Here is a 21,195-nt window from a genome sequence, read left to right as displayed (position 1 = left end):
TGAGGCAAGCTTGGCAGGTGTAAGAAAAGGCATTATATACATAACTGATGCTCAATGAGCATTGTAAGGTACTGCAAACTTTACACAACTTTATTTCTTCATTTTCAGATCCTTCAGGCACCAATTTTATTTCTTCAGAAAAATGATTGTAACTTAAAGGAAAACTCCAGCATGAGTTGTCAAAGCAGCTTTTAGAAATACTTGTCACTCTTTCAGCGTCTCAGTCTGTGCAGCTGTCATTGCCATCTCTGGATGCTGCCATTTTAATGTCACCTTTTTGCTTTCCCTTCAGAATTTGTGGAGGAGACAAAAAAAAAAGGAAAGTTTAAAAGTCCTGGAATGCCAAACCCAGCAGACTTCAATGATTGTGAGAGCTGCAGAGATTTGCACTAAAAAAAACATTTATCAGCAGTCAGTTGCAGGGAACAATTAGAAAAGCAAATATATGGAAGTGATTCTGAGTGTCACTGAGCAAGGCTCAGCGTTTTTATTCAGATGCCATGTCACTGTCCTCTGTTTACTGATATTCCTCTACTTGAAGTTTTTTCCACACTTAAATGCAAGATAGTTTGACTGAGATTGGGTTTAGAACTTGGTTAATCTTGTGCATACTACTGCATGGCTAGTTGCAGAGCAATTTGAAGTTAGTGCAGTTTAATTTAGTAAGGAATCATGAAGCCAATTCAATTTAAAACCATTAAAACAATTTTGGAGTGTCTGCCCAAGGGTTTTGCATGTTTTCACTAAATGAGTTTTAAAAATACATTTAGCTAAACTGATGGAACTTTAAGTATCAATAAAGGCTTTATCTTACAAACACTAATGCTTGTCTTCAACAAGTCCATGCATGTGCTTAGATGTCTGTCTCCAGGATCAGGGCTTTATTGGTTTTAGTATGTAAAAACAAGCTTGTTTTTTATATCTTCCAAAAGTTCACTTTTAAAGAATTATCTCCTTATTTTCCCTTTTGTTTTGTTGTTGTTGGGGGAGGGGGGAGGAGAGAAGAGGAGGGTTGAATTTTTGTTTTCCCGGACTAATTTTAGTGTACTGAAACCTCTATCTTGCTTCTCAATCACATGAGCTTGACTGGCACAAGTGGGCACAGTGCCCACCAACCTTTTCTCTCACAGTCCCACAGACACAGTGGAGGGAAACACTTGGGCAGAGCCTCCCCAAAAAGAGCACCACTGATTTATCCAAAAGATGATAAGATTAATTCATCTATTTCTCCTCAGTAAAACTTTTCTCTTTAGAATTTCCTTACAGCCCAATTAACCTAATGGCTGACTGGCAAAAACTTGGTAGTTTCTACATTTCATTTGTTCTTTCTCTCACCTGCTCAAGGTGTAACTTATTTTCTAGGACACATTTTCTGAGCCTGGGTCTACTGTGGGTGCACGGAGAGCAGCTCATGTGTGAGAAATATTGGGGACAAGGGAACCTGTAGCTCTGCTTTCACTTAGCTGCTCAGCAGCATCAGGCTGCAGGACACCTCCTGAGTTACTGAGGCCAGTGCTTTGTGGCTGCAAACAGTAACTACCTTGAAAGTCACTAGAGTTGGGGGGCAGGATTGATCCCCACTGCTAACCTTGTGAAGCCCAGAACAAATACCTAAGCTCAAGGTAACGCTGCGTACAACAGGATTGGATCCCCCTGGGTGCTCTCTAGCTGCAGCCACAGGGAAGCACCACCAGTAGCACCACAGCTTGGTACTTCGTGTCCATTTAAGGATAGAATTTGTTCTATTCTTCCTCATAACGAGGTGCAGTGACTAGACTAGACTGTATGTTGCATCATACTTTCTTCTATGGAGGGGCAGATGCAGCGTTACAAGAAAGGCTGAGCAGCCACATGACATGGGAAAGCTCCATTTCCTCAGCACCCCACAATTCCCTGAGCTCATTCTGAGTAATGGCCATCAGCTGGGCTTTGTGCATTGCCCTCCCCTGAACAAGGCTAGCTCCTGGTCCTGGGAGGCATCTGCATGCAAGTGGGATGCAAGTGAATGTAAATGGTTACTTTCCACTGGAGATGTTACTTTTTTCTCCTTCTTATCTGGAAGAACCTGACCGAAATGACACTGACATCTGTGGGAAAGGCTTCTACTCGCTAAAGGCAGATTTGGATGAATGCCTGAGAATTCCTGCCATGCTTTCTCAGACAAAGAGGTTGACCACATCCTTGCATCACACGAGCTGTTTGGTTCACAATACATCAACCAGTCTGTTAAATGGGCCAGCATGGACTGTTAGGAGAGGTGGAATGAGGGGGGGACTCAGGGGATCGAGTTATCATTTGGGCTATGACAATGCTTGTAAGACTCTGAGAGGCCTTGTTCCCCCATGCTCCAGTTTAAAATAGAGGCAGCAGTAGTCATGTATCCCACCCAAGTCAGTAGATTAAGGGCTGCTGAGTGGGTGTAGAGGGCTGCACAACAGGAGCACAGAGCTGTGAAGAGGGGAGAACAGCATGGGGCTCCTGGACATGGCTCAGCACCAGGTCTGAGCACTGTCCTTTTTTGTGCTGGTGCAGTTAAGCCCACTTGATACGAGTGTAAAGGAGTGCAGCAAAAGCAGCCACAGGGCTGTGATGCCACCTGATGCAAGTTCTCATGCTGTTTCCTTGGTGCCAGCTCTCTTCTGCTGTTTGATGCCCTGACCTTCTGACCTGAGCCCTGCACCGTTCTCCTCACGTCTTCCTGAACTGCTGTCTGCTTTGTTGCATTGTTTCCAAGAGAAAAGATTTTGGTACGAACAGAAGCAGTGTTTTTTCTCTTCCACCCTGAGCAATGAAGTCCTGCAGCAGTGGTGGCTTTTCATATGACCCCATCACCACTTCCAGAAGGCCTCCTTTAGTGGCTCACATTATGCACAAGCATTAAACTCATGTAAAGGGAATAAGAGGGAAAGGACACAAATACTATATTCTGCCTTGATTTCAGAGATCCACACTATCCATATCCCTCAAACCATCATGAGCAATACAGGAGCAGTCTCCACAAGCACACATAGTCCCAACCATGAACATAATTCTCTCTTTTATTCCTCATCACCATGGTACTGTATGCCACAGTCTTAAATGTTATTTATCTGCTCTTCAGCATTTCAAACTCATACTATGCTGGCTAAAAAAAAAATCCCATTTTTATCTCATCTGACTTGATATTCATCTGTCCCTCACTGATTTTTTTTCTCCCCTTTACATCATTTGTTGTTTAGTTTTTTTTTTTTTTTACCTCAGAGAACATTGAGAACTCTGTCTCAAGGCTTCCAGATTAGACAGAAGACTGATAGGATAATGATGATAGTATGTTAAATGCTATCTATGTAAATCAGCTCTCTCCATCAATGGATACAAGATGCAGCTACATTAGATCCCTTTTTGACATACATTTTCATTTTTTAAGGAAGAGAATATTGGATTGTTATTAAGCTACTTTAGAAAAATCTTTGCATTACCAGGCACATTACTATTGTGCATAAAGTCATATTAAATTTTGGGATGATGTACAACATCATTTTCTTTTAAAGGCTGCTTTTAACCTCAAAGTATCTTCTTTTTAGCTTCTGCTGAGGGATTTGTTTATGATAACCAGTGACTGGGGGAGGGGAAAAGGGTGGTTTTTATTAAGCTTCTTGTAGAAGATAAATCTGAATTTGCACCTCTGATAGGAAACTGGTCTGAGCTAAGGGAAGAAACTGCTGTTACATCTCATCAGTGTCAAATGCCTGGGAAAATAATGCAGCAGATAGCCTGAAAGTTAGGTTCAGATTGCCTTAGTCTCCATTGGAAGACAGCTGCAAAATCAAGACCCACTCATTGGAAATATGTCGCCTTCTAATCCTTCTCACTTTAACTTTTGTTTAAGAAAAAGGCTATTTTTTTTTTTTCTATTTGAACTGAGAGGTAGATGATGTAATATATTCCCACCAGTAACAAGGAGTAAAGTGATGAAAATCAGCTTTGCTTTATTCACATCCATAGAGACATGCTGATTTTCAATGGCAAAAGAACTTTGCAACTAAACATATAGCAATAAAATTATGGCTTACGCTAACTTGTGGAATTTCACCTCAAACGTAGGGTGGGTTTTGTTCACTAAGTTATGACAGAATGTACAGGCAACTCTTAATTTTTCAGTTATTTTTGGCTGTGGTTGCCCACATCAAACTACATCCATACCCTACAGTATTTTCCATGAACAACTGGTTTGGTGGAGCTGAAAGTTCTGCATTCTTTTTTCTAATAAAGGGTGAGGTTATTAGCATTTTCTCTGTGGGAGACATTAATAAGAGCAGTTTCCTCTATCCAGGAATCTTTTTTTCATAAAACCTGCATGCACTTCATATCTTTGAGACCTCAGCAGCTCTGACAAATTTTCTATGAAATTTGCTATTGCATCTTCAAGTTATTAAATGGGGACCTTCAGAGGTAAACACACACAGTTACACACTGTGATAAATTTCATTTCTTCATTAGAAGAGCAATAAGAGCACAGCAGAAAAACGTAGTGATACTGGTGATCAGAGAGGTGATTTCTGGCCTGATGGTGAGCTGAGAAGAGACACCACCAAATGGAAATAGAATATAAAGCATTCTGTCTCTAAGGCCAGCTCATATAAACAAGCTGAAGTCTCCCTGCATTTGTGAAACCAATGTCCACAAGTGTTAGGGCCTGGAGAAGAGGGGGGGCTATGCTAATCCAGGCCAGTGCTTTCACCTGGGAGGATGGGATGCTTTAACAGGGCTGTGCCTCAAAAAAAGCTGAGCTATGGGGGAAGTCCTGCAGAGATGGAGCAAGGAGTTCAGGTGGGTGATGGGTTGCAGGGAAGTGCCTTAGCACCAACACTTTTGGATGTAACGATTCTCCAGAAGGTCTTGTCTGCTGATATGCCCCACAAATCCCTTGCTTGGGGTTGGTGGAGGTTTGACTTCCTGTTTTGATTTTACTCAAAATAGCATGAACAATCTGTCAGTGAATAACAAGCAATTAAATAAAAAATATAAGGCACTTTAACACGTGCATGACACACGTTTGTGCACACTTGTGTGTATCCTTTGGTGTAAAGCCCTGTTTCCATTGTGATTGCACAGGTTCAGGTCTTGAATTCTAAGTTAAATTTTTCATGCATGTAAGATCTTCAAGTATACCTCAGGAATAGTGAACTGAATGCTAAGATGATCCTAGCAGTCAATATTACTTGTAGCTTTGTTGGAGATAGTCAAGAAAATTAAAAATTAGTATCTCCTCTAAGAAAGCAATTCCGAGCACTCAGTGCCCGGACTCCAACACAATCCTGCCCATTACAGCCGTGTATCCAGCTGTGTGCCTGGGTTGCTGCAGTGGGCAGGCAAACGTGCACTTAAACTGTGGGCCCACTGGTGCCTTTATGTCAGAGGGGATCAGAGATGGAGTCACTCTGAAGGCAAAAGTATTTTTCTTAACACGTCCTAAATGGCAAAACTCACATTGAATAATTTTGGTAATAAATGGCAACCTAAATATGTCAGGAATGATTTAGTACTCGTGAACCATGTAGCTGAAATGTAGATGAGGCTAATTAGCTGATTCCTCATCCCAGCCCCCCTTTCCTCTCTCCCCTTCTCCCCACCAAAATGTCGTCTTTTCTCTGCAGTTTTCGGAACATGCAGGATTGGGTTACAGCTTTGGCATTGCTCTTGTTATTTTGTCCATGTGTCCTACACTTAACACAAATAAGTAGAGACACAGGGCTGGAGAGCAAGGTAGGCAGCCAAATCCAGAGTGAGTAATGTCGGCGTCAAGGCGAAATGAGGTCAAAAAGAGCATTTGCAGGCAATGCTATGCAGAAAAGATGCTCGTGTGTAATGTGTAATGCACCTGCCGTTAGCTGCATGGGGCTCCCACACATTCCCCTGTTCGTGCAGAGGTGAAAAGGGATCAAAAATTCATTGCTGACAAGGAGAAATTTCTAATGTATCTGTCTGGACCCGAACTGCATTGTGCAGTTTGTGCTTCAGAAATGTGTGAATAATTAATTTTTGAGCTTGTTCACCATTTTAGGAGAACACAAACCAAGTTTTCTTCTGAAATAACTCTCAGTGCTGTCATCTCTTCTGAGAACTATCACTTTGAATTACACTAAACATGTTGCATCGTTTCTGTTTGGAAAAAAATAATGCATATATCTATATATAAAAAGTCGGGGTTTGAGCAAACTTGGTCTTGAGACCTTCCTGTTGAAACACAGAGCTATAACATTTCTTTTTTAAAGTGAAAAACTAAATAATTGGACTTTTTTCATTAGAAAAAAAAATCCTTTATTTGGAACTATGTGGGAAACTCTTAATTGCATTTTTGGGTGAATGAACTAATTACCTGGAGGCTTGTTGCTGTCTTTGTAGCCAGAGGCTTCACCTGGCTTGTCTGGGGGTGATGAGAGCCTCAGGAAGGTGCTCAGGTGGGGCTGCAGACTCACAACCTCTGTATTGCTGTAGGATATTTTCAGTATGAGCATTATGCAGAAAGACTTGTCTGCAGTGACTTGCAGCACTGTGAAAGAGGCTCCATTTGGTACCTCTCCCCCAGAACTGGGCTGGAGTTATCTACACACCTTTCATCATCTCTTCTAGGTAAGGGAGGTAAAGCCAACTCCCTGAAAAAGATAGGGATTAAAAATGGGACAAGAAAGATCGTTCTTCTGGTGCATTGCATTTTTCCTTCTGTGAAATCTTCCTTTCAGATCTGACTCTTGCTTACCTGAGGTGAATGAGCAGTGCACAGATACAGCTTGATGCATTCATCATACAGATGTGTGGCAACCAGCAGCCACTGAATTTCTAGTGGCAAAGCTGCAGCAAGCCAAAGGAAACTCTACATCAAGTGGTACTTCATCTTTCTGAATACAGGCTATGCCTTGAGCCACAGCAGTGTGTTCTGTTGCTTCTCTCCAGGCTCTTGGGCCTGTTCTTCAGCTTGCTGGCAGAAGGGAGAAGGAGTGGAATGCCATCACAGGGTGCTAACTTGTATTCCCAAGCACAAGAACTGGCCTGGCTGAAGCATTTTGATGCATGAGAACAACAGGAAGCAACTCTTGCCAAGCAGCTGGCTGGCATAAGGAGGATCTCATGCTGGTTGGAGAACTTGGGAACAAATATTTGTTGTGTTAGCTCTACTGAGCTGCACAGCTGATCCCATGTTGGCCTCACTGCTTCCAGTTCAACAGGCTGAAGCAGAGCTGCTGGCCCAAAGTGAAACCTTTGTTGGAGATGGGACGTGTCAAAACTGTCCCACGTGGTCTAGGTGGAGAAGTAATGATATCACTGATGGTATTTACTCATGCAGACTTTGTGCAATGGGTGTGCAGAGCAGTGTGGGGTTTGTCCTGGCTGCCTGTCACCAGGAACTGCTGGTGGGACCCACCGCTGGGGTGCTTTAATAGACACTAATTAGAGAGAGCCACCAGCATCCATGCTCTGATGGCTTTAGCTCCTAAATCCTATAATCTGGGACAAGCTTCTATCCCAGGCTGTGGTACAGAGGAAGCACAGGCAGTGCAAAAGGTCTGACCATGAGACTTTAGCAACACACTGCTGCCTCCGTCTCCTGTGATCTGTGCCTTCGGAGCTGGGAGCCTTGAATGTAAACAGAAGTATATCAGCTGATCCTTCTCAGAGCATTGTTTGTTTGGGGTCATCTCCTTTTCAAGAACAGGATGTTTAAGGGGAAAAAATATATATAAAACTTATCCGTAATGGTCTTAATTGTAAGCCAGCTTTTATACTTTCAGATTGGAACCTAATTAATCATTGGCTGTACAGGGAATTGATTTATTGCTTTGTTGCTCTTTATTCATATAAATCTTTGATTTAGTGATTACTACTTTTTGATTTATCACTTACTACGCAAGTAATCAATATTTGTGATGAATGGATAAATTTAAGTACCACCCTCTTTGTAATATTATTTTATAAAGAATGTGGTCCATAAGATACATATTTCCAGTTTAAATGATTAGAAATAGACATTGAAAATATAACGTGCATCTCTTGACCCATGGCACTGTTTTTTGTGCTTTACAATGGTGTAAAGTAGAAGTAACCCTTTTGTACCCAATGCTGTAGTACTGGTAAAGAAGAATCAGGCATAGGGTCTGAGACAGAAAACATTCAGAGGGGGAAAGAACTTGTGCAAATAAAAAATAACTCTGAAAAGAGTTTTTGCTAAAGCCTTTATCATGACTGACCATTTACTAGTGTAAACTGGTATAGATCCTGGCCTAATTTTTGTTGCGTATCTCCTCCTTCAAAGTCCTTCAATGTGAATCTGATCTCAGGGATTATTACACAGGAGTCTGACTGTCTGCAGTCCTTCAGAATTACAAACTAATTGTGGGATAAGAGCTATATATAATTTACTAGCTATGGATTTGTTTTCCTGCTTTCAGAAGTCCTTTCTCCTCTCCACCCCCATCAGCTGAGCAGGACTTGGGTAAGAATGGGACCACAGTGGTGGTGACTCATCTACTTCCCAGTGCATGTTGTCACCCCATCCCCTGGAAAGGGGTTACCAGAGGGGAAGAGCCCTATTCTGTGGTCTGATCAGTTCAGAAGCCCTCTGGCAGTTCAGCATTTGAGAATACCTTTGATCTTATCCTATGAATGATGAGCAAATACTAGAATAAATAGAATCACCATGGCCTGCTTCTTCTTGCTCTGAGAGCAGCTGAAGTTGATGGAAGGATTCTTGCTGTCTCCAAAGGTTTCACGCTTGGGCTTCTTGCTTGCAAATGCTGTCTGGGAAGAGATGATTCCCCTCTGCTCTTTTCATTGCTACAGATAGATCCCAGCAAGGCACTACCCCATAAGAAATGACATTCACTTCCATTCTGTTTCTGGATTGTCTGTCTAATTAGAAGGTCTTCATGAGACCCTCTTAGTAGCTCTGGAGATCATGATTTTTATTGGGAATTAAGAGTGGTGGCATAAAGTACGTGGTGAAAATATGTGACCTCTCAGTTCTCCTGCAATGTTCTGTATTTGCCTTGAACTATTTTACCAAATAAATCGGAATGGCTTTTGATCTTTGCTATTCCAGACCTGAAATAGGTCACTACAACTCTTCTGGTGTTAAGACAGCTATGGAAAATTAACTAGCTGCTCACTTGAAAAGATGTGTGGTTTCTTGCTAGAGCATTGCATTAAAAAAATGGAATTTGTTTTTCTTTACTTTTTCCTACCTTTTATAGATGTTCAGCTAAAACCAGAGGAGTAGCAGTGAGAGGAAAGCTCCTTGTCTGCAGCAGGTTGAGACTCAGCTCTCCTGCTCCACGCAACTGGTGAGCCCAGCACGCCTGTTATTTATTTTGTTCTGGGGCACTGTCCAAGAGTTATCACCAATGTTCTTCAGATACTGATATATATTACATGTGCTTAGAGGAAACCCATTCATCTGTCCCTTGTCTCTCTCCCCCAGAGCCCGGATTTCCTTGATTGTAAAGCAAGATAAAGCTGCTATCTTGACTTTAAAGACTCTGGGAAGAAATATGTTCACGCTCTCCCTCTCTCCAGCATACTACACATCCCTCCTGTAATGGACGCTTTTTTTTTTTTCTCTCTCTCTAGCTTCCTCCATGCTTGTCTGAATGACAGAGTTTTCCAGCTGAAGAATTAAGAGCCTCTACTCTGTGGAGAAATGTTTCCCTCCCTTTCATTTTTGGATGGGGAAGGGAACAAGTCAGTGTCCCACTGGATTTGCCTCATCTCTCCCAGAGATGATGTCCTGCTGAGAAGCATTATTCTGGCACGTGAAGTGGTCAGGTTACAGCCCTGGCAGAAGTGTTGGGACAGCCAAGGTTTAGTTGTATTTGTGGTATCCTACAGGTTAAAAGATGACGGAAGAGGTCTGTGCTCCATTGCATCAGTGGCACAAAGCATGACAGCCACTGCTGTTGCTGGGCTAGAGAGCCACAGAAGTCTGCAGAGGTGGGGTTAAGGGAATTTAAAAGAAAATGAAAACAGAGCTAGAGAAGCTTTTGCAACTGGAAAAAAAACATAATAAATCCATGAGCTATGCATAGCCCTGGGGGCTTTGTGACCATGAGCAGGCATGAGGGAATGACTTGAACTTAACCAAAGTCGTTAATTACCTGGCTGAGATCAAAAGCATAAGTAAGGGAGTATATTTACGATGCACCTTACAGGATATGTTTCAACTTTCTAGATTTTTTTTATTAATTGGTTTGATTAAATAGATTTAAAGAGCCTGGGCAGAGGCTCCTAAATCATACTCCATATTGATCTAATGAAATACTCAATAAATTTACTAATATGGCTCCTTTGCTTTGTGCAGTCTGAAAGGAAATGCCACTCTAAATGGCGATAACTCAATGTGGAGCCTCAGTGGTGACTCATGGCGAGCAGGGAGGATGTTGGGAAAATCCTCAGCAATTTGCAGGAGGGCTCTGAGTTTTCTGTCAGTTCCGGGCTCCTGCTCTGCCCCATATCCGGCTCTTGTACCAATTTTCCATTGTATTGACTGGCTTTTTCTCTGACTTGCCCATTGCATTGGTATTCACCAACTTGCTGAAGTGTGTGATTGTTGAATATACAACTCAGCTGAGACCTCCCAGAGCAGAACTGTATTTCAGAGGTCTCTGCTTTATAAATACACCACACAATGTGTGGTCTAAATAAAATAAATCCTACTTTGCTCAGGGTAGATCTAATGTAGAAAAATGTATGATGTTTATTCCCTCTTGATGCAATAAATTGAGAATGACTGGATGAAAAGTTTAGTTTTTCACCATTCACTTAATATAGATGAAAATCAAGAGTCTGGGCAAGGACAAGCCCAGAACAGAAGGCTGTTACCATGCAGATTCTTCTGGCTATGATTTTTCTGGCTGGAATCACAGCCATCTCTGTGCATTGCTATCCCCTTGCAGATCTGTCGGCTTTTCTGAGCAGTACTCAGCTGTCTGTATAGGCAAACATTGGATGTTTTTTCTGCCTAGATGATGGTTGGACTAGATGATCTTAGTGGTCTCTTCCAACCCTAATGATTCTATGATTCTAAGTCAGCTATTTTCCAAAGGCTATTAAGGTGGTGGAAGATGCTGTAGCTCACCCTAGCTCTGCTTTGCTGGGATGCGTTGATGCAGCCAGGGATCTGCAGGATGGTGGCCATGTGCCAGGTTTACCTGTGCAGAGCTCTGCAGTTTGGGGCTGTTTCACCATGCAATTACGGGACTTCCCAGCAGTTTGTGTGAACAACAGTTGTTTCTGGCAAATGTCAGGGATTTCATTCATACATAGATTGTGTCGTGTAGGAATAGTCTTAGTAGTCATTCTAATATTGGCATCTGGATGAGGTGCTATGAGATATGGCTTAGTAGCTTAGTGGGTAGTAATGGTGATGGGAGGACAGTTGGACTGGATGATCTTGTAGGTCCTTTCCAACCTTGTGATTCTATGGTCCCAGTGTTCAGCCTTCTCTTGTTTTGAATTTATTAATTGAAATACACATTTATGAACACTGTGCCTCAAAGCCAATGTAAGGTGTGAGAGCTCTCCCCATATATTAAGGAGTTTGTTCAAGTCCCTTCAGAATACATAATTTCTTTCTTATTATTTTTATCTATCTTTTTTCTCTTTTTCTCTCTCATTATTTTTCCTACTTTTTTCCCTTCCTTTTTTTTTCTTTCTTTTTTTCTTATTCCTGGGATGCAATTGATTTTTAACTATAAACATAAATCCTAGAGAAGAGATCCTGCTGGTGGTGTACTTACCAATGGCTGTGAAAATCAGAACCAGAGAGAGACAGGAAAGGAGGAAGATGGCAAAGACAAATATATTTGGAAACAGCTAACGGAGAAACAAATTAAAAATACTCATTGAGTAAAAACAAAACAAACAAAAGAGGCTCCCCTCTGAAGAACATAACCTCAAACCTTTTGTCTGTCTTTATTGCATCTGCATCCCCGGATCTTGGGAACTGCTTGTAACTTTTGCCTAGTAGAAAATAACCCCTGACATTAAAGAAAAAAGTCCCAGCTTTCCTGGTCTCATACAGCCCATGGTCCTACCCTTTAAAAAGATGTGTATTTGTGGTATATTGTGATGCATCTCAAATTCTGAGTGAAAATGAAAAAGGGTGAACCGAATCTCACTGAAAAGACAGCTTAAGACCATAGCTTTGTTGGGGGCAATGTGAGAAAAAAGCATACCCAAGCCTACCTCTGCTTGCACTGCTCTGGTGATTGTAGTGGACACAAGAGGTAAACACAATGAAAGAGTTGGTGAAGTTATCAGATTTCTGCATGGAAAAGTAAAGTAGTAGTAGGATGCTCTAGCTGTCATCTCAGGGTGTGTGACTGCTGTGTGTGTCACCAAGGGGTGTAACACCTGGGTGGTGAGGTCCTGAGGTATTCACCAACTGCCTGCAAAAGGAGCCAAGAGCTGTAATCGACTTACCCATGTGCTGGCTCCTGCTGCTCACTAATGAGGGCAGACAATAAAACAGCACACTTTAAATTCAGTCAGACTGAGATATTTACCTATAGCCAGTGAATCTCTAATCAAAATCAAAGCAAAGCCAGAACAAATGATCTTGTTAGCATTTTTCGCTGTTGGCAACTGGAGAAATGTCACTTTTTGCCTGCGGAAGTTTTGGTAGCTTTGCCATGAATGAGAAATCTATTGTACCATCTACATCCCTAAACATTTAGTTCCAGGTATTCAATTGTAGCACTGGTGATGATATAACAATTATCTATTAATTTATGCAGAAAAAGGAACTGACAGGATGGGGCAGACCAGTCCTGAGCTCAGTGTGTAACACAGCTGGCCATGTCCTAGCGCTTTTCAGTCTCTTTTGATGTGTGGATTTCTCTTCTTCCTTTCCTTTCTTCCCTTCTTCCTTTCTTCCTTTCACAAATGAGTTGTTCTACTGTTTCTACAATAAATTTAAGCCAAATGGCAGTAGACTTATTTATCTTAGCTGAGATGGCACTATTGCTACAAGAGCTTTTTAGTTTGCAGACCATTGCAAGGAGAAATAGAAAGGTTAAAACTCACCTGGAAGGTGGTGAAGGTGTATGAAGTGGCATGGACTTGGGAAACCCCAAAACCTGGGTTAAAGCAGCAAGAAATAGTCCATGTGCACAACAGCGCTGGCATTCACAGCTATGGCTGAATCCTAAACTCACCTGAAAGATCTTCAGCCTTGCAGCCATTTGCTACCAGAGGAGAGCAACTTCTTTAGATAGAGCCAATGAAACCAATAACCATGGAAGGGGTTTCTAAAAAGGTGATGCCAAATCCCAGTGCCTCTGTTCACGATGTCAGTGCAACAAACATAGCAACTTTGTGTGTTTAATTCACATCTCTTCTACGACTTGTAAACATGCAAAGAAGAGCAGAAGCGGTAGTGACCACTTTGCTGTAGCTATGATGTGCTCGTGTCCTGTAATGAGAGCAACAACTTCTCCAAAATTTGAGAATGCTGCATTTAAAGCAGCTCTTTCAAGCAGGATTCTGCCCACTCCTCAGTGCTGAGCCTGCTCACAGAGGCCCAAAGTCCACGCCAAGTTGTTTTCTTCCTAGATGAAGCCCCGTTTGTATTATTTGCCCAACCCTGGAATCAGTGCATGGCTAAATGTTCCATGTTCTATATATTTTAAATAGCACCACTGATATAACGGACTTTTGGAATAACATTAACATCTGGGCTGACCCAACCTCCCTACCAGGTTTCAGCCTGATGTTAATTAAAACAGGCAAGTTATAAACCCCAGGAAATGGCAACTGACCCTTGACTATGAATGTAACACTGTAATAATGTGCAGTAAAATAGAGGCATAGTCCAATTGCTGTCCAGCTCACTCCTACAGCAGTGCTCTTTCTTTCTCACCACTACCCTCCCTTGCTCTGAGAAGTGAGGCCATTACCTCACTGGCCCCTTTTCTGGGTTGCTGTCTGGTTTTTGGGACAACTGGTGACAAGGAGGCAGCCCAGGCTCTGAGAAAATTGTCCCGGCATGAGAGAAGAAGCTGCTGCTTGGAAATCTGAGATCAGTTCCTGATCATGTTTGATTGCCAGAGGCTCTTGTGATGTTAGGAGACTCCTGTCCTTGTCAGGACGGAGTTAAGGCAGCTCTAGTAGGTTGTTGGGAAGTGAAAGTGGGCCTCTTCTTCCAGGTAACGGTGAAAGGACGAGAGGGAATTGCCTCAAGTTGAGCCAGAGGGGGTTCAGGTTGGATATTAGGAAAAACAATTTCTCTGAAGGAGTTGGGCTGGAACGGGCTGCCCACAAAGGTGTGGTGCAGTGACCGTCCCTGGAGCAGTTCAAGAAACGTGTAGATATGGCATTTAGGGACACAGTTTAGTGCAGAATATTGGTGGTAGGTAGACGGTTGATGACCTTAGAGGTCTTTTTCAACCTGAATGATTCTAATATTGGATAAAACATGGAGTATTATTTTTCATTTCCTCTCCATATTCCCTATGGCACCAGCTGGATGCGAGGACAGTGGATGAATGAATGGATGCATGCAAACCCTACAGTGCTGGGCAGGAAGGTTTGCTCTGTGCCATCTCTGTCTGTAGCAGCAAGAGGGAGCATTTTATTTGCAGTATCCATCACCGGCTTTGTCTGGGGGGAGCACAGGTGCTGGAGGGTGAGCCAGGCTGCAGCTGGGAGCGAGTGGTGAGATGGGGTCAGGGAAGTGCTGCAGAAACCTCCTGGACACATCCCTCACTGATCGCGCATCAGATGTGAGTTGGAAGTAATTAAAGGAACATTTCTGTTGTTGTTGGAAAATGTGGTGCTGTTGAAATTGGAGTGTATCCTCTCAAGATGTTGCTTTGTGTTAAACTATGAATAAAAAATAACAAATAAAAAAAAAACACTCACAAAACAAAACAAAATGAGCAAACCCCACATCCAAAGGGCTCGTTGCTGTGCAAACCCCTCTGAATAGATGCTACAGGTTTCAGTTCCCAGAGAATATGTCCCACTGTTTGTAAACAAATTAAGGCAGCTTTTGAGCAAATACATTTTATCTTCTCTGGGAGCTGAAGGAACCAGGATATGAGCCTACGAAAGGCTGGGTTGTAATGGATACACCCTGCCCCTTCTCTCTTTGAGGCATGGGAAAGGTCAACTTTTGTCCTCTAAAATGTGTCACTGCTATAAATATGACTGCATAATTTATTGCAAATTGTTTAGCAAATTTATTGCAAACTATTAATAAACCTCCTTGAAACAGCACAATGAGCGCGTGCAGTAAACAAGGAAAATATTTGCTTGATTCAAACCACATTGGACGATGTTAAATTGATATTGAATAGATACATTTTGAAGGCCCGAAGGGATGAGTGCAACCCGCGACCGGATGCTGCATCGCTCGCCCTGAGCACACATGTCAGAAAATGTCGAGGAAGTGACCAAACCTTTTTGTCAATGGCTTAAAGCTGAGATAAGCCTCGAGTGTTTAAATTGGCAATTCTAATAGCTACCTGAATCCAATTCAATTCACAGCAGCTTGGCTTGTAAGGCAATCGGTGATACAGTGTTAATGCCAACTAATCTGATAAAAATTGACACAATGACAACGTTGGGCCATTAGTTACCAGCAGTTTTTATGCCTGTGTAAATCCATCGTGTTTTACAAGGTACGGTGGATTCTGGGAGCTGGGGGATCTTTTTTGTTTGTTTGTTTTGTTAGAACCGTGGAAATAAAGTGATTTTGCCATTGAAACAAACTCATCCTCTTCCCATGTGCGCTGCCTCTGAGCGCGAGAGTGTTAAATGGCAAAATTCATCACAACTAATTTCTATTTGCCATCTATTAGGCTACATTGTTTTGTCCTCAACGTCAGGTTAAATAATGAACCTCTCAGAATAGAGTAAATTAACCTCCACTTTATGTTCATGTCATTGTCAAATGGAAACATCACTTGTACAAATGAAAAAGATTCATTAGTAAAGCTAATGCATAGGCTCCACTCCAGTAAATGATAAGAGCGATTGAGGCCTTGTCATAATGCAGTGTCGAACCGCTGGCTTGTTATTTATGATGCCTGCCATAATCTTTGGAGATTATTTTCAGCAATGGTAATTAGCACACAATGCATCAGGAACAATTATGGAACAATGTCTTAGCTTGACAGGTATGCCACCCTGCTGCAGGCGAGCTATGATCCATGAGAAATTCAATCAAATCTGCATGCTGCAGGGAGTTTATTAATATTTCTCCTTCCGAGGCAGTTTGAAAGGCAGCTATGCTTGACTGGCCACCCAAAAATACTTAGCAGTGCGATATGAGTGTGCTCCTTGTTAACACACGCCTATCTGCACAGAGCCTTCCTGTGCACTTATGGACGACTTAAATAATATCTGTGAGTTTGATGTTTACTAGGTGGAGAGAAAATTGCTGCCTCTCCTTACCAGCCACTGGGCCTCATTCAGGGCAAGCTGTTGCTAAAGGAGCTCTGTAACGAAGTGGCAAATTCCTGTGCTGACACAAATGCTGTATGTATGCTAGAAGCAGTGGGACTATGCTGATTTACAACTCTTACATTCCAGCTTAGGAATCAAAGTGTCCCTGATGAAGGCAATTTTCCATTGAACAGCATGAACGCAGCAGTGCAGCCATTTCTTGTTTCAGGCTTCCAAACAATCTATGTGATGCTCCCATGGGCATCAATAATGCATAGGGCAGGGATGTGGGTGACGAGAACTGCATGTGAATGGTGAGCCAGGTGTCGAAGAAAATGATCTTCCTTGGAGCAGTGGTGGTCATTGGGATCCTCAGGCACAATTAGGATGGACTAAGAGGAGTGTTCTTCCCAGCTGGCTTTTGAGAGAAAGCTCGGGGGGAAGAACTGGGCCTCAGCTGGGCAGTTTCCTAAAGGCTAAAGCATATTCCAGCATACATCGAGTTCCCCATTTCTGATGCTGGCTGGAGTTACAAATAGCAGGAGCTCTGATTCGTCTCGCTGAGTCAGTGTGCCTGAATGGATGGCTATGGATGGACGCTAAAAGACAGACCAGGCTTCCCCTTCCTGGTCCTCTGCAGATACCCAGCCATCATCTGCAAATGGAAACCTCATCAGTGCAGTACACAGCACTTCCTAACATGACAAATACAGAGATCAACTTAAACCTGTGAGTCTCAGCCAAAAAAAGTCAGGGTTTATGGATAGCAGGCAGGGTGTGGTGGTCATAGTCAATACTTGATGTGACTTAGTGAGGGTAGCTCACCAGCAAGAATTAAGCAGGACAGGGCAGCTTTTTATGGCAACTTGCAAATTCCTGAGAGCCAGGACCAGCCATCTGCAGTAGCTGTTGGTGTCAGTAGCTGGAGAAAACTGCAGCTGATCTGCCATGAGCAATTATTTTCCAAAGGGCTGTAGAACTGCTGCCACGTGGCTGTTCATCTTGCACCCACCTGAGCTGATGTGAAAATTTGGCACACTGTGGTTGGGAAGCCCCTTGCAGTGGGGACATAGCTTCTGCGGCTTTAAGTTGTTTTCATATCTGCTCAGTAATACCACTGGTATCTTAAAGAAAACTTAATAGCAACTTAAAAATTGTCTTTCACTTTTCCCTGCAGTCATAGACCTTCTAGCCTACTTCTTGACCTTCTCAAGCACACATAGCAGAAATGTATGAGAAATGGGGCCAAGCTGAGGTGAGGAGGCACACAGACTGGCATTCAGAATTACCCTTGTTTCAATCTGTACTGAAAAAATAAAACTACAAATCCAGAGAGAACCTTGGCCAGGTCTTACAGGATTTTGGCTCTTATGGGACTTTGGCTTCATGTTTTCTAAGTATGCAGATTAAGAGACATTCCCGAGAAACACTGATTAACATCTTTGGTTACTAATAGACTGGAATATACTTCATCATCCTCATTTAATAAAAATACATCAGTCTGCTTCTTTCTAAATACAGAAGTGGAAGTGCGAACTGCATGCTTCTGTCCATTCTGCATCACTATTAATGATTTATCACTATCATCCTTTAATAGGCTTATATCATGATTAGAATTTCTTTTGTTCTTAATAAAGCTTAAGGATCATTAAGAAAGAGAATTCATGTGCACGTGTCAGTGGGTGAAGAGACGTCCTTAAAACAGAGGGATAGTTCTGGGTGGATAGTGGGAGTGTGGGAGGGACGGCTGGTTGCATTTAGCAGCTCTGACCATATTATAAAATCATCAGTCAGAATGGAATTGTTTCTTTTTGTTTATTTTAACATTATTTTCCATGGGGACTGCTGCTAGGGGCTGAAAGGCATGTCTAAGTTGTTGGGGTTTTTTTCTTCTTTTTCCTAATGCAAACATTGTTTGGTATTTCTGTTGCACACAAGCTCTTTCCTTCCTCTTGTTTGGTATTTAAATGTATGGACGGCTTGTGATTAGGAGCAGGTGGAGGGAGAGAGCAGGACAAAGTGATTTTAAGTCACTCCTCTTTTGTGCCACCATCTGTTCCTGAGCTGGAGTGAAACTGAATGCACAAAAAACTGATCAGCACCATAACTTTTCCAAAGAAAATGAGGATGATCAGGAGAATCCCAAGGGACACAGGCCTGATGGGAGAGGTCACACCCTCCTCCTCTATACCCTGACAGATTGCTGCGCTGCTTTTCTGCTCGGAACAGACAAGCCGCCATTTATTAATTATGGGTTGTTCGGCTGCTGAACCTAAAAATCAGGACCTCCTGTGCTTGATGCTGTATTAACACAGGGCTCAGAAGCAGGCATTGGCCCTAAAGACCTTACAGTTTGCATGTAAGAATAACGAAAACAGATGGATACAACAAACTGACTGCAGGAGCATGAAGTAACCATGAGACAATTATGATCCGTTAAACTATTCAGGTCAGGAAATGCACTGCAATACTATCCTCAATTGAAACACTAGAAGGATGCTAAATGTGCAGAGGGCAGAGTGTAATGATTAGATTTGGGACGATGGATTGAATGTTCTATTGCAGAGATTGCCACAAGATTTTTAATGACCAGTCGTGATTGTGGCTTGTGCTTTCCATGCTACCCAAGGGAAGTGCATCTACAGCCACTTTATACCTTCTTGATGTGCACCTTGCAATGTCCTGGACGGCTGGTATATAATAGCTACATTAATTTTGATGTCTCATGATGCTGTGGACATGGCACCTAGCATGGTGCTTGCTCCCACCCCAAATCTGGTGCAATGGCAACGAAGTGGCCCTCTTCTACTCCTGCACCACCTGGTGCCGATTGCTTGTGACTTTGCCACGACTTCATTTTTTCTTCCAAAAGTTGAGGGGAAGTGGAGAAATTCAAAATCTATAGTTTCTACACCAGCAAAGTGCCCGCCTGTTGCTGAAAGAGCTTGACTTGACTGTGGAGTTCATTGCACTTGTACTCATCTTCTGTAGGTATCTGACTTGGCTGCAACCTGTTGTAGCTCTCTGGAGTTTTATGTCTTTCAGTCAGAGACTTGGAATCTTCAGACTCCATGTTGGTCCACACCACCCAACCTTCACAAAAACTGTTAAGTACTTCATACAAGTATTTTCTTTTTAACAATTCCAGCCAAAGATGCTGAGTTAAAGACCAAGCTAATTTCATATGCTTCTCCAACACCCCATTATTACATTTATGACATATTTTTCTGTTTAGAGTGATGATTTTTTCCAGATGCCCACACATCTAAAACTACCTAATGAGATTTCCACAGATGTAGAGCTGAAAACCATCTATGGTATTTTTATTTTTCTCTCTTAGTGACGGTGCTTTCCAAGAGCAACTTCTCCCGTATAAAGCACTAGGAACAGCTGAATGTCTATCAGATTTATAGACAGAAGAGCTTGTTCATTGGAAGGCAGGTCTTGTGATTGAATCTTGGCTTTTCTGCCACTTGATTTGAAATCATATTTATTTTCTGGTTCTTTGGTGTTTGTCGAGATTTAGAGATCAAATTGCAGAGCCAGAGTTTAGGATGCAAGAAGTGCTAGGAAGGCTTCATAGCTGCTCTCTACAGGAACACCACCTTTTTACATACAGTGTACTTGCAGCTTTGCACATTGCAAAGGAGGTATTATTGACCATGTTTTACTTTGGGAAAAAACAGGAACAGACAGATGAAATGACTTAGCCAGGGTCACCCAGAGAGGATGCAGCAGACCTCAGAAGTACACAGGACTCCTCTGTGCTGCTCAGGAAATATGGGAACAATTCACCACCCACACAGCCTTTGCTTCTTGCTACTGCAATTGGAAGCCTGGAGCATGTCCTTGTAGAATTAGTGGAAATGGCAGTACTGCCCTGTGGGTGAATCTCACTCTTTTCTCCATGAGTGGGAGAAGCCTACATGTCCCTGAAAACAGTTGATGCCTTCTCTGTCTTGTGTTCTTGTCCTCTGGGGGAACAGTGATGATGAATGGTTGGTTCCAAGTGGATTCTCCTCGTCTTTACTTCCTGCTCTTCTTCCCTTTCCCGGTATGTCTGAGGAGGGAATACCAGGTGACAAGTGTTACCCCACCAGATGGTGGTCATGGTACAAGGTCATGTAGGGTCTTCAAAGCAAAACCTCTCTGTTTTGATGTAACACAGTGGTTTTTTGATCTAAGCCCTAGCAAGGGAGGATGTTTATCTCCATACCGGAAGGTCATTTTCACTACTGTTCTTCAATTCTTTTTTTTCCTGATGCAGCTGATGGGATGCGTAGTTTGTTCAGGATCAGGAAAGGCACATGAGGGCCGTTCCTCTAGTGAATATTGAATAATGCAAGGAAAGGATCCTCTGTTACTCTGTCTGGCATTGGGGTTACTGCCTTGGGTGTCATGCCCAGGATGCTGGGAAGTACGAAAACTGTTAAGCTTTTATTGGTTGGCTATCTACTGCTTCACTGCAACCCTCCTGCTTTCACACAGAACAATTATTGTATTATTTCCGCAAAGAATGACCTCTATTACGCTTAAAATAAATTGCAGCATTGTCTGGAAATATTTAAGCTGAATCTCTCTCACTCTTGGAAGAGCAGAACACCCACAACCAAGGAAGGGAGGCCGGGCTGTTCCAGCACTGAACTCAGCCTTGCAGATGTCTGTCACCTGTTTCTAAGGAAATGTGCAAGTGTTTGGGAAAGAGCTGGGCTTCGTTGTTATTGTGGGAATCTGAAACCACTTTGAACTTTGCCCTTCTATCCCCTTTCCAATTTT

The sequence above is a fragment of the Meleagris gallopavo genome, chromosome 15 (assembly GCF_000146605.3).
Source record: "Meleagris gallopavo isolate NT-WF06-2002-E0010 breed Aviagen turkey brand Nicholas breeding stock chromosome 15, Turkey_5.1, whole genome shotgun sequence".
In the NCBI taxonomy this organism is placed as follows: domain Eukaryota; kingdom Metazoa; phylum Chordata; class Aves; order Galliformes; family Phasianidae; genus Meleagris; species Meleagris gallopavo.
Note: the sequence above shows the minus strand (reverse complement) of the source record.